Source organism: Piliocolobus tephrosceles, chromosome 19, assembly GCF_002776525.5.
Source record: "Piliocolobus tephrosceles isolate RC106 chromosome 19, ASM277652v3, whole genome shotgun sequence".
Lineage (NCBI taxonomy): Eukaryota > Metazoa > Chordata > Mammalia > Primates > Cercopithecidae > Piliocolobus > Piliocolobus tephrosceles.
The window spans coordinates 47,609,382-47,624,036 of NC_045452.1; the positions used below are offsets into that span (position 1 = coordinate 47,609,382).

At 44.9% G+C, this 14,655-nt stretch overlaps 1 protein-coding gene and 1 pseudogene across 1 annotated transcript in view; one reads left to right on the forward strand and one right to left on the reverse strand.

Annotated features, from left to right (window-relative positions):
• The window catches only part of TIAM1 (TIAM Rac1 associated GEF 1), a 451,288-nt gene that overhangs the window by 109,953 nt on the left and 326,680 nt on the right, over window positions 1-14,655 (forward strand). The gene's annotated exons all lie outside the window — the stretch shown is intronic.
• Window positions 2,922-3,630, reverse strand: LOC111525032 (annotated as a pseudogene).

Sequence of the window (14,655 nt, forward strand, 5' to 3'; positions counted from 1 at the left end):
AAAGAGATTTCTCTTCCAACAACCCCCTTCTGGAACCACTTGAGTGTGGTGACATATTGACCCTCTGCTACTCTGGAATTCTCGGCCTGTGCTTCCCACAACCAGGAACGTTCTCCTACGTAATCACAAGGTAGCCATTGATATCCAGAAATTAACACGGACACATTACCACCCTCTAGTCCTCAGACCCCAATCAGATTTCTCCTGTTGTTCCTGGAATGTCCTTTATAAGCAAAAGGATCTAGTTCAGAATCACGCATCACATGTAGTGGTTTCCTTCAATTGAGATCAGTTCCTCAGTTTTTCCTTGACAGCCATGATTTTCCTTAACACTTCTGAGGATGGCAGGCTATTGTTGTTGTGTTCTAGAAGATTCCTCAAGTTTGGTCTGCCTGATAATTTTCTCACGATTACAATCTGGTTCTGCATTTTTGGCAGCAGTGTCACAGAATTGCTGTGTTCTAGCGCTTCCCATCTGGTGGGCCAGATTTTGAGCTGTTCTACTATTAACTCGTAGTTTACTGTGTCTTGTTCAGTGGCCTGTATTCCATTACTCTCATTCTACTAAAAGTACAAAAATTAGCCGGGCGTGGTGGTGGGTGCCTGTAGTCCCAGCTCCTCAGGAGGCTGAGGCAGGAGAATAGCTTGAACCCGGGAGGTGGAGGTTTCAGTGAGCTGAGATCGCGCCACTGAACTCCAGCCTGGGTGACAAGAGTGAGACTCTGTCTCCAAAATAAAAAAAAAAAATTAAAAAATAAAAAATAAAATTATTTTGATGCTCATATTGCCACTCATCTGGCTGAGAGCAGCTTGTTTCTTTGTGCTATCATTCTTTGAGTACTTCCTTACTTTCTAGCCTATGTTCTAGGCTCTTTTTTTTTTTTTAACCTGGATTTTCACTCTTGTTGCCCAGGCTGGAGTGCAATGGTGCGATCTCGACTCACTGCAACCTCTGCCTCTTGGATTCAAGCAATTCTCCTGCCTCAGCCACCCAAGTATCTGGGATTACAGGCATGTGTCACCATGCCTGGCTGATTCTGTATTTTTAGTAGAGGTGGGGTTTCTCCACGTTGGTCAGGCTGGTCTCGAACTCCTGACCTAGGTGATCTACCCCCACTCAGCCTCTCAAAGTGCTGGGATAACAGGCATGAGCCACCGCACGTGGACTCTAGGCTCATCTTATTCTTTGCTTGCCCCAGCAGGGGAACCAGCCATTTCTCTAAGGAGTCGTGGTTTCTTTTAGTTGACACTGGGACATAGAAACCAAAATCTGGGCTTAAGGTGTGCTCATTGCTTATTGAGGAGTCACTGTCCCTAGACGCTCACTAGGGAGTTACATCTTCACACACATGAGTTCACACTGATGCCTTCAATTCTGATTCAGCTCCACAAGGTTCATTCTAGTTTTCTCCTTTTCCACATTTAAATGGTTTCTCCAGCAAGCAAAACTCTGGTGCCCATTATCCTTCATATCTTTACTTATTTGGTCAATTGGCATGTATGTAACCAATGTCCCTTTCCTGGCTCTACCTCCTCCCACGTGCATGCCCTCCTTGTCATGCTTGGCTTGGACACGTGTAGTGGGCTGCTGTTCCACATGGCCCCTTCCTCACCTTGCTGGGTCGGGTTGGACACCCTACTCAGTGACACCATGGCCTCCCCTTCCTGTGTGAACGCCTACCTTGCTCTGGCCCATGTTAAGACTTCAGGAATGGATTGCTAGGAAAGGAGAGTTTTTGTTTTATACATATATAAAAAAGATCATAGTATACATGTTGTTTTCTGACATGCTCTTAAAATTTTTAACCTTATGAAATCTCATGGGCATCTTACTATAGTAATACATGTAGACCCATCTCATTGCTTAATGACTGCCTTGAACCATTCAGTAAATATTTTCCTGAGCACGTGTTTTGTGCTATGTATTGTTCTGAACTCTTGGAATTTATCAGCAAAAAATACAGACAAAAATCGGTCTTTGTGGAGCTTGCATTCTAGCAGGGGGAGACAGAAAACAATCAACATAACAAACAGTCAATCTTATAGCATGGCAGAAGCTGATAAATGGTCTGGATAAAAGTACAGCAGCTCGTGAGGTAACTGAAGTGCAGTTAAAAATACATTGGTTAGGGTAGGCATTTATGGGAAAGGCTTTGGGCAAACAATGGAAGAAAATGTGGCTATGGAGGAAGAGCATTCTGGGAAGAGGTAATAACAGCTCGTGCTGGAGTGGGAGCAACAGAAATGTGGCCAGTGTGCCTGGACCAGGCTGAGCAAGAAGGAGCATATAGAAGGTTCAGTGAGGTCAAGCACGGCAGGTCATGTCGGTCTTTGTAGCACATTTATTTTACCCCCTTTTTTGTCCATTTCCTTTTTAACCCATGGAAATGTATTCATTTTACTGCACTTTCTTTTTTTTTATTATTTTTAAATTTTTATTTATTTATTTATTTGGAGATGGAGTCTTGCTCTATTGCCCAGGCTGGAATGCAGTGGCGCAATCTCACTGCAACCTCTGCCTCCCAGGTTTAAGTGATTCTCCTGCCTCAGCCTCCCGAGTAGCTGGGACTAGAGGCGGGTGCCATCACGCCCGGCTAATTTTTGTATTTTTGTAGACATAGAGTCTCGCCATGTTGGTCAGGCTGGTTGTGAACTCCTGACCTCATTATCCGCACATCTTGGCCTCCCTGCTGGGATTACAGGCGTGAGCCACCGTGCCCTGCCCCCTGGCTTCTTAATGGCTGTCAGCTGGAGGTCACCTCAGCGCTTAGAGGCCATTCTCACTACCTGTAGACACCCGCAGTTCCTGCCACACAGCCCCTTCACAGGCAGTTCCAACATGGCAATTTTCTATTTTTCTTTTTCAGTTGACCCTTTCCTCTACCACTAAAAAGCAGCTTTATTGCTAAAAAGCAATCCGTTTATTTAGAGATTCTCTTCCTAGGCAACTTTAAGTTTTTCCACTGCCATAGCACCACTCTATTTTTCACTTTCAGTCTTCAAACACTTTTTTCAGGAGAGTCCTCATCACTATCTGTTCCTGCTTCTTTATCCTCTCCAATGAGAACATCCAATGTATCTCCCACTTTGACTATGCTATTTTTCTTTCATAACTTTTCCCCATTCAGCCTGAGTTCACCTTTGTAGAATGCATCTTCCGCTTGGTTTCTCCCAATATCTAGGCCTGTCTTCAGGACATCATCGTACTGAAAAAACTGCACTGCTTTTTCCAGGTCTCGATAGCCTTTGACTATATTAGGGTCATCCTCAAGCTCCTCTCCTGCTCACTCGTCTCCTCATGATCGCTTTCTTCATCAGAGCCCTCTTCATCTTCTACTTTTTGTGGTGACTTTGTAGTAGATTTATTAGAGCTTTTATTACTTTTGAGTTTTATGGAAAAGGGAAAAATATATTCTGGAGATATTAAAAGCCTTGAGAATTTCAGTGAGAAGATATTATGGATAAGTCTTTTATAATTTGGTGCATGTAACTTAGTGCTGTATTGATTCCAGGAAGTACAGAGTTTGTGTGACGAAGGTGTCCTTGGAGAACACCCCAGAGTCCAATCCAGGTATCTGGCTTTCTTAAAACACTGACAAGCAATTCGATGCTAGTCATAGCCATGGCGCTTATAACCTTTGTTGTTGTTGTTGTTGTTGTTGTTGTTTTGAAATAGGGTCTTGCTCCGTGGCCCAGGCCAGAGTGCAGTGAGCAGTTTGGCTCGCTGCAGTCTCCGCCTCCTGGGCTCAAGCAATTCTCATGCCTTAGCCTCCCCAGTAGCTGGGACTATAGGTGTGTGCCACCATGCCTGGCCAACTTTTTGTATTTTTAGTAGAGACAGGATTTCATCATGTTGGCCCGGCTGGTCTTGAACTCCTGAACTCGGCAGTTTGCTTTTTTCAAGGTCCAGCCTACTTAGATGAAGTCTTACATAATGAAATATCATCTGTGGAGTGACATCCCATCATTTTGTCATGTCCTGCCTTCTTTCAAGGGGAGGGGTTATGTTATATAAGAAACATGGATCATTTGGGATCGATCACCTTAGGATGTGCCCTCTGTAAGGTGGTCTGCCAATCTTGGAAGTTCAACCTGAGACTCAAACTCACTGTTTTTGCTCTTCCAACTTCTTCATCTCTATTAGCATCACCTCCAGTCTTCCAGCCATGGGATTTTTAGTCTGGGTGTTAGCACTGACCCTTCTTTTTCTTTGTCATTTTCAGTATCCTTGCATTTATGAAGTACTCTCAAATTTTCCTGGGCATGTCCTTTGTAAACCATCTTCCTAAACACTAGTTTTTGTATCTCTCACTCTCTCTCTTTCTCTTTCTATATGTCTCTGACACACACACACACACACACACACACACACACACACACACACGCTTTCACTCTGTCTGGTACTGAGTTTCTCCCAGAGCCTATTGCTTAGTGTTGGCTTAATTGTCCACCCTTTTCTCTATGAACAAATTGCTTCACTTCCACATTTCTGCTGTGTTGGTTCGGAGCTTGTCCGTCCTTCCTGGGACGTCCTTGGCCACATTTCCCATTACCCCTCCCAAGCCTCTGCGTTTGCTCTTTCCCTGAACTGCAGACTCTGGTCCACTTAGGCCCAGTGCCTTTCTTTACGTTAGGATCATCAGGGTCATTGAAATTGGATTACTCAGCCATGTGTAGACTTGGCTAACTTCCCTCTATGCAGTGTGTATATATACATCTATAAAAGGAATGCGGGGTGAATTATCTGAATTTAAAAATTCATGAGAAAAATATGATAATACTAAATCAAACATGCTGCTGTTTGGCAGCCGGAGTCACCAAGCCCTCCTGTCCCTGTGGCCAACTCTGCCGGTGGCTGGGCAGCTTGGTATTAGCCAGTGTGATGGATGGCGCTGTGGCAAGCCTGTGGCTCCATGGGCTGGCGGCGCCTGTGGCTCTGGGCCTGATTTACACTGGCCTCGGAGCCGCATATCACTCCACGGGATGACGAAGATGCTGGGGCCTGTCCTAGAATGTGGGAACTCAGCCATATCCATCCAGAACGAACCTTTGTTTTTCCTCTGAGAATCTCAGTTTGGCTTCTTAGCTTAATTGACTACTAGGTGGATTAGGAGCTGCTTAATGAATTCTGAAGCCCACAAGGACTGTTTTGATGGACTCTTGATATGATTTGACTGTGTCCTCACCCAAATCTCATCTTGATTTGTAGCTCCCGTAATTCCCACATGTTGTGGGAGGGACCTGGTGGGAGGTAATTGAGTCATGGGGGTGGATCCCTCTGTACTGTTATCGTGGTAGTGAATAAGTCTCGCGAGATCTGATGGTTTTAAAAGGGGAAACCCTTTTCACTCGGCTCTCATTCTCTCTGGCCTGACATCAATGTAAGACGTGCATTTCACCTTCCGCCATGATTGTGAGGCCTCCCCAGCGATGTGGAACTGTGAGTCCATTGCACTTTGTTCTTATAAATTACTCAGTCGCAGGTATGTCTTTATCAGCAGCATGAAAACAGACTAATACAACTATCAAGGAGGGAAGAGAGTCCCCCTGTCCCCCTGGTGCCTCTGTGGGTCAGTGCTGTCCTTCACTGAGGTCCTTTGAGTATGTGCTCTGCATTTTCCCAGGCCCAGGAAAGCAGTATGCAGGGAGAAAGCACCTGTTCTGCCTTGAAGAATCTGAGATCTGGGTGGGAGGCAGGGTGCCCAGGGGCGGGAATGACACTTCCTAACAATAGAGCTACAGGAGGAGCTGGCACCGTTACACACGACCTGCTTCTTGCAGAAAGTCAAGGAAACATTCCAAGAAACATCTTGGATGTGCTTCTCTTTGGAATATGAGAGAGAAGCACTGTTGTTTCTGTAGGGAAGTTGGATGGGGCCTCCTGGGCCCTTTCAGAGCTTCTCTCTGAAAAGAGGTAATTTGGAGGATTCTAGTTATGATAGGATACAGAGTTGTCTTGTATATTCTGGGAAGAAGGGAAATTGCATCTTGCCTTTGTCCAATAACAGGCAGTGGGGAAAAGGGTAGCAATGCTTTCAGGGCCCAGGAGGCCTGTTTGTTGCAGCTGCACGATTCACGAGCAGCTCCTTCCATTATCCCTTATGTTCTGCGGGGAGGGAAGAGGCAAGGCCAGTTATGTGGTTGCTGCCTGATTATTGGCCTGGCTGCCCAAAGAAGTCCCCCAGACCTCTCTGGTCTCCCTTTCCACCAACCTGCCAGGCATTTGCTTTCCTGCCTAATTCAATTATGCTTCAGTGTGAACATTTTCTGCCTAAGCTTGGTCAATCTGCAGGGACCTCTCTTGGTACCTGACGTAGTCAGTTGTCTGACTGCAAATCCGTGTCTACCCTGGATAGAAAGAAAAGGGAGTTGTGACAGTTGCCAGGAAGATTTCTCCGTGGAAGTGGCTGGTGTTTTTCTGGGCAGAAACTTTGTGGAGGAAAAAGGCATTTAATTAAAAAACAGACCGGGCACAGTGGCTCCCGCCTATAATCCCAGCCCTTTGGGAGGCTGGGCGGGTAGATCACCTGAGGTCATGAGTTCGAGACCAGCCTGACCAACATGGTGAAACCTTATCTTTACTAAAAATAAAAAACCAGCTGGGTGTGGTGGCGCCTGCCTGTAATCCCAGCTATTTGGGAGGCTGAGGCAGGACAATCGCTTGAACCTGGAAATTGGAGGTTGCAGTGGGCTGAGATTGTGCCACTGTATTCCAGCATGGGAGACAGAGCAAGACTCTGTCTCAAATAAATAAATAAATAACAAAACAAAACAAAAAGAACTATGACTGTTTTTTTTTGAGCACCTTGTATGTGTCTGGTATTGAGCTAATTCCTTAGTATCTGTTGCTTCTTTCTCATCTCATAATGATCCTGGCCGGCCATGGTCCCTCATGCCTGTGATCCCAGCACTTTGGGAAACAGCACTGTGAGGATCACTTGAGCCCAGGAGTTCAAGACCAGCCTGGGCAACATGGTGAAACCCCATCTTTACAAAAAATACAAAAATTAGCTGGATGTAGTGACTCCTGCCTGTAGTCCCAGCTACTCGGGAGGCTGAGGTGGGAGGATCACCTGAGCCTGGGAAGTTGAGGCTGCCGTGAGCCATGATGGCACCATGATACTCCAGCCTGGGCGACAGAGTGACCCTGTCTCAGAAAAAAAAAAACCAAAACAAGCCAATCCTAGCAGGTAGGCAGTGTTATATTTGCTGTTGCAAATGGGGAAACTGACGTTGGGAGAGGTCAAATACCTAAGCCACAGGGACTTGCAGAAGTAAATGCCAGGGGACTCCACTTGGTAGAGCTGGACTTTCTGACCCAAAACCCATGCCTATAATTTGGGGATTTGCCATCCTGTCTTGTAGAGGTTCTGAGAGCTGCCCCAGTTCTGATTGTGGAGTCTTGAGTGACAGGGAAGTTGCAGCCTGAGGTCTGTGGTGGAGCTGGGAAGGAATATTTGCAAGGCACTGCCATGCTCAGCACCTTCTTTGGGCTTCTCCAAGTTGCACTTCTTCTTCTTTTTTTTTTTTTTTTAAATTGAGATGGAGTCTCACTCTGTCACCCAGGCTGGAGTGCAGTGGCACAATCTTGGCTCACTGCAGTCTCTGCTGCCTAGGCTTGAGCAATTCTCGTGCCTCAGCCTCCCGAGTAGCTGGGACTACAGGCACGCAATACCATGCCCGGCTGATTCTTTTATATTTTAATAGAGATGGAGTTTTGCCATGTTGGCCAGGCTGGTCTCAAACGCCTGATCTCAGGTAATCTGCTTGCCTACAGCTCTCAAAGTGCTACGATTACAGGCATGAGCCACCACACCTGGCCTCCAAGTTGCACTTCTAATTTAGATTTTGTCATCTAATCTTGATCAATATAGATGTTTTAGGAGTGACCAGTGATCCTTATGTGTTTTTGTTGGGGCCTATTACACAGTGAGTGCTGTGGTGGTTAATTTTATGTGTCAACTTGACTGGGCCACAAGGTGCCCAGATACCTGGTCAGATATTCTGGTTGTTTCTATGAGGGTGTTTTTGGATGAGGTAAACCTTGAAATCAGTAGACTGAGTGAAAGAGATTGGCCTCGTCTCTCCTCATCTCCTTTTAGCTGAAGGCCTGAATAGAAAAAAACTGGCCCTACCCCTGAGTGAGGGGGAATTTGTCCTGCCTGACGGTCTTTGGAGCTGGGACATCAGTTTTTCCCTCCTGCTTTTGGTCTTGGGCTGGAACTCCACCATTGCTCTCCTAGTTCTCCAGTTTGCCAACTGCAGATCTTCAGATGTGTTAACCTCCATAATCATACAAGCCAATTCCTTATAATAAATATCTTTATGCAGATATATACATGTGTGTTGTGCATGTATGTACATATGTATGGATTCTGTTTCTCATGAGAACCCTGACTAGTACAAACACTCATCCCTAGTCACTGTCCGCCTCCTCATTTCTCAGGCTGGCAGGCATCTGACCAAAATTCCTGCAGATGCTTCAGGGAAACACGTGAGCCACAGTCTCTTCGCTTCCATTTGCTTTTGCCCCTCTTATCTCCGAACTCACAGCTCAGTTTTTAACACATTCAGATCATTCTCATATTCTTCCTCCTTTATTCTAATTTATTGATCTTAAGAGAATTTCTTTCCTCTTTCTCTGCTTTCTCCATTTTTCTTTCCTTTTTTCCTTCCCCTTGCTTCTCTTCCTTTTTTTTTTTTTTAAATCTTCTCGAGATAGAGTCTTGCTCTGTTGCCCAGGCTGGAGTGCAGTGGCATGAACACAGCTTACTGCAGATTTGACCTCCTGTGCTCAAGCAGTCCTCAGCCTCCTGAGAGCTGGGACTACAGGTGTACACCACTACACCCCGCTAATTAAAACAAATTTTTTTCCCAGTTGCTAGCAGCTATAGTAAAATGAAGAAAGAAAAATTGTGTAGAGTTGGGGTTTCCCTTTGTTGTTGAGGCTGGTCTCGCACTCCTGGACTCAAGTGATCTCCTTCCTCAGCCTCCCAAAGTGCTCGGATTACAGGTGTAAGCCACTGTGCCTGGCCTACTTTTCTGTGTTATTATGCTACCCTACCCTGTCCTACCTTAAGGCCCACAATGGCCATAATAATTGTGGTTCACAGTGGTAAGAATAATACTGATACCATTTGTCTTAACACAAAATCCCTCACACTAAACAAAACCAATGGTTTTGCAAACCAGAATTGCCAAGAATGTCTCCAGCCACCCTACTTTCTTCAAAGTAAATCTTCTTTTCTTTAAGATGAATAAAGTATTCCTATTTGAGCTTTACTGTTTTGCATTTACTGCAAGATTTGCAACTTTTCTGTGCTTAGCATTTGTTTTCACTGAAGATGTGCAGCACATCAATAACATTTTGCACGAAAAGACTGTGGTGGGTTGGCTGAGAGTGGCCTGGCGGCTGCTATGGTGCCTGCCACTGTGGCTAGAGGTCTTCCTTGTTCTATTTCCTGTTTGTGGTGAGTGAATATCTCTCATCGTTATGTCAGGGACGTATGCTTTGTGTTTCTTTTCTGTTTTCTTTGCCTTCTCTACATCTTTTGTATTCATACTTCATCACTCTCCCTGGCCTTCCCTCAGTAGTGCCCATAAACGTTGACCTTGCAGTTCACCATGAAAACCAGTGTGTAAGGTTTCACTGGAAGCTCAGTGTGCTCTCTGAAAGTGATCATCTGTGAATCTTAGCGTGAGACAGATGGAATTACGCATGCTGGCTGCTGCCTATGCCCCTAGAATGGCTGTTTGGGTCATGAGGCATGATGTAGCCACGACTTACATACCTATCTTAAGTAGAAAGCAGCTGGAGCTTGCTTCTGTTTTTCAGCTGCAGAAATTCCAGCCAATGGTAATGTTAGTTAAAAAATGAACACAATGGCGGGGCTAGGTGGCTCACGCCTGTCATCCCAGAACTTTGGGAGCCTGAGGCAGGTGGATCACCTGAGGTCAGGAGTTCAAGACCAGCCTGGCCAACATGGTGAAACCCTGCCTCTACCCAAAATACAAAAATTAGCCAGGCATGGTGGCGGGTGCCTGTAATCCCAGCTACTTGGGAGGCTGAGGAAGGAGAATAGCTTGAACCTGGGAGGTAGAGATTGCAGTGAGCCAAGATCATGCCACTGCACTCCAGCCTGGGCAACAATAGCAAAACTCCATCTCAAAAATAAAAAAATAAATAAAGTAAAAACAAACATAGTCCTCAAAAAACCAAAAGCAAAACCATGAAAGCAACCTTTCCAAAACCCAAACGTTAAAATACAACCAACAAACCCCAATCTCTCCTTTTTCGTCTCTCCTCCGCTCCTCCCCCTGGCTGTACTCATGTCCCTGAGTCAGAGAGGGCTGTTAAAATTTAATGGGTATAGTCTGACCCAGGAAACAATGGATGATAGTCTTGAATAAACTCTTGAATTTTACAAGGATTGGGGATCTCCTGGGTCTCCCGATGAAGAGAACAGGTCTTTGGATACTGCCTGCAGTTTGAGTGCCTGAGATTTCTGCAGGGTAGGCAGTGAGAGGTGAGCATTTGGCATGATAGAATTCTATGCAGTCACCAGTGGGCTGTGTCTCTATTAATTGGAATTATAGACATCAAGAATGGCAAGTGGGAATATAACATCTCCTGGATTTGTCAGATTATTTTCCACAAAGTTTGGAACTTACATAAAGGAGTCTTTTGGAGTGGCCATTGTCCCTCTTTCAGCAAAACCAGAGGAAATGTCATACAGAAGAACTGTGGTTAAAGAACATTCTGGAAGACACCCATATTAAACAGAGTAAGGCTGGTCTTAGCATTACAGAAGGTTGAAGCCAGCAGGGGCATAGTAATACAATGGGCCTAGATTGTTTATTTCATAGATTTAAAAACAAAACCTGAGGCCTTGGAGTTTCCATGTCTTGCTCAAAGTCACAATTCACTCATCACCATAGCCTGTTTCTCACATTAGCCTGCGACATTCGGTATTGTATCTCATATGCTAGGAGACATTCCCACAGAAACATTATCTACTTGTTACTGGTCGTAAAATTGCCTACTTCTAAAGCAGTACTTGTCTTTGCATTCTGTTCTTCCTTCCTTCCTTTTTTTTTTGAGATGTAATTTCGCTCTTGTTGCCCAGGCTGGAGTGCAATGGCGCGATCTCAGCTCACTGCAACCTCTGCCTCCCAGGTTCAAGCAGTTCTCCTGCCTCAGCCTCCCAAGTAGTTGGGATTACAGACACGTGTGACCACTCACGGCTAATTTTGTATTTTTAGTATAGATGGAGTTTCACCATGTTGGTCAAGCTGGTCTCAAACTCCTGACCTCAGGTGTTCCGCCCACCTCGGCCTCCCAAAGTGCTGGGATTACAGGCGTGAGCTACCGTGCCTGGCCTGCATTCTCCTACTTCTTTTTTTTTTTTTTTTTTTTTTTGAGACGGAATTTCGCTCTTGTTGCCCACGCTGGAGTGCAATGGGGTGCGACCTCCACTCAACGCAACCTCTGCCTCCTGGGTTCAAGCAGCTCTCCTGTCTCAGCCTCCCGAGTAGCTGGGATTACAGGCATGCACCACTATGCCCGGCTAATTTTGTACTTTTAGTAGAGACAGGGTTTCTCCATGTTGGTCAGGCTGGTCTTGGACTCCTGACCTCAGGTGATCTGCCCGCCTCAACCTCCCAAAGTGCTGGGATTACAGGCGTGAGCTACCGTGCCCGGTCTCTCTTATTTCTTAGAAAAGTTTGCTGACTTTTAAAAAAAATTGTCACAAATTTAATGGCAGACTGCAGTTCTTTGGATATTGGATCATTATTTGCTGAGGTCTTGATAATTAGTCCAGTCTCATTTCCCTCAAGCTGACGAATTTTGCTTCATGCCTTTTGGAGAATGTAAGTATGAAATTAATATTGTAACAATTTGTCATCTATCCCTCATTTTTTTTCTACTAAAGTCCCAGAGCACAAACATGAAATTCATCAGATCAAACCCCTTATACTTAAAAACCGTTATGGCATTCTAGATATTTCACCCCTCCTTTGAAATATAATGCAATAAGGAATTTAGCAGAAACTTTTAGTAGAAATTTACTGATTTATTTTTAAATCAGGAAGCTGTATTTCTCAACAGCTGTTTTCTTGTGTGGTTGCAGGCTGACTCAGCGCCACGCTGTGAACGACAGAAAAGCCAGTGCGGATTCTAAATTTTAGTGCTTCCACTTAAAGAGTGCATTAAAGTTGTTTGATAACTGCTGCTGTAATTTCCGTGGGACAGCTTATCTTTAATGCTGTTCATATAAACACCAGTCCCGCTGCTGGGAGCTACAGAGGTTAGGATTGATTTTCATGAAATTTTTTACTTAATGAAATCTCATCAATTTCTATCCTCCTGGATATTTTAATTTGAGACCAAGGAGGGTCTAAGGATGAACTGCAGCTTTGCTTTGGCTTTTGAGAGGCTGCCTCCCATGAGGTTCAGCTTTTATGAAACATGTTGTAAATGACTTGAACGGAAGCCAGCTCTGTCTGATGTTTTATATTACGTAACCAGTCAGATTTATGTTGCATACAATGAATTTCAAATCCCAGTTTTTAGGGATCTGCAGGGGGCATAGGGATGCCTGAGCTTATTTGAGAATGAAAACTTGGAAAAACACAATAGTTCAGGGCTCATTGTTGAAACCATGGCTGTAAAATATGATTCTTTTTGCCTCTGATAAACATCAGAAATTATATTTCAGAAGCTAAAAGAGATTCACCACTGCTGGACCACAGGAGTCGGATATCAGGGATTTTATTCCAGTGGTGGGTGGTGGTGGCTGTGGGTCAGGTGAGATTTCTTACATGAGGGCATTTAAACTGGTCCTTGATGGTCAAGGAGGACTTCAACAGGCAGATTTGCAAGGAAAGGCAAGAGAGGCTAAAAAGCAGAAGAATGCATCAGAGGAATATTAACACTTAGATCTGCATGATAATGTTTAAAAAACCGTTAAAATATCAGATCTTTCCTTAAAAGGAAAAGAATGATACCACTGACATGTAGCTACAAGGTCCGTAGACTCTGAACCCAGTTCTACACAGCATTTTGGGTTATGGGTGCATCTCTAACTGTCTTGTGGGAGGAGGTTGCCTTCCCCACTTCCCATGCCTTTATAATATCTGGGGAGCTGGCCCTGATATGTCTGTTCATTATTTCTTGTCTGTTACTAGGGGGTTTAATTATTCCCAATGACCAAAAGCAGCTGGGGAGTCCAACAGGCCCGGCGTTATCCCACGTTGGGCACTTCTGTAACCCATTCCTTTCCATCCTCTTTTCCCTTTGTCTTTTCCGAGTTAAAGTTGTAAAATAAAACTCCGCAGTCTAAGGTTTCTACTTTTCAGGCAGATATGCTCTCTGCGGAAATTGCTTCAAGGCAGTTCAAAGTTGCTCTCAATCCTGTGTAACATGTACGGAGAGCCGCATTGCAATTTAATACACTAGTTCATTGAAACACTGGATCCAACCTGACCAATCCCTGGGGACTTCTTCAGGTCCTGGCTGTCCCATATTTGCCTGTGTGACCGGTGCATGGTCTTTGTTCTTCCTCAGCTTATTTTTCTTTCTAAATCTTAATGAGCTGGTTAAAGACAGAATTCCAGAGCCCTACCTTGACAATAATTCCTTCCTTGATGAAACCATAGTCAGGCTCCTCTGAGCCCTCTTTTTGACTAGGGTGTGGCCCTGGCCCCATCCTCTCTTTGGCCTGTCCAGTCCAGTCTTAGCAAAGAATCCTGCTAGGTTATCCTCTCATTCTTGATATCTGACCACCCTTGATCATCTGATTGAGTTCCTCATTTTCCACCTTTGATGTGTAAGTCCTTGGCCTGTCTTTAGCAAGAATTCTATTAGGCCAGTTGTGCAAGAGTGCAAGAATCTCCCAGCTGGGCTCGGTGGCTCACGCCTGTAATCCCAGTGCCTTGGGAGGCTGAGGCGGGCGGATCACTTGAAGTGAGGAGTTCCATACCAGCCCGGCCAACATGGTGAAACCCTGTCTCCACTAAAAATAAAAAAATTAGCTGGGCATGGTGGCGTGTGCCTGTAGTCTCAGCTACTCGGGAGGCTGAGGTGGTAGTGAGCCGAAATGGTGCCACTGCACTCCATCCAGCCTAGGCAACAGAGGGAGACTCCATTTCAAAAAAAAAAAATCCCCCTACTCCTGATGTTTCCTCTTAGTAATTGTCCATCGACTGACTCTGTCAGCTTTGCTCCTTGTCTGTATTGTCCTTGCTGTGTTTGGAGTTGAGCTTGATCTCTTTTCCCTGTTATAATACCGATATATATATATATAATTAAACATATATATATGTTTGTTTTTGAGATAGGGTCTCATTTCATTGCTCAGGCTGGAGTGCAGTGGCACTGTCTCAGCTCACTGTAATTCCTACCTCTTAAGCTCAAATGATCCTCCCACCTCAGTCTCCTGAGTAGCTGGGACTCCAGGCATGTGCCACCCTACCTGGCTAATTTTTTTTTTTTTTTTAATGATGGGGTTTCATCATGCTGCCCAGGCTAGTCTTGAACTCCTGGGCTCAAGTGATCCACCCACCGTGGCCTCCCAAAGTACTAGGATTACAGGCATGAGCCACCATGCTCAGCCAGTAGTTTTGAATTAAGTCTTTGTTACTCTTTTAACAAGT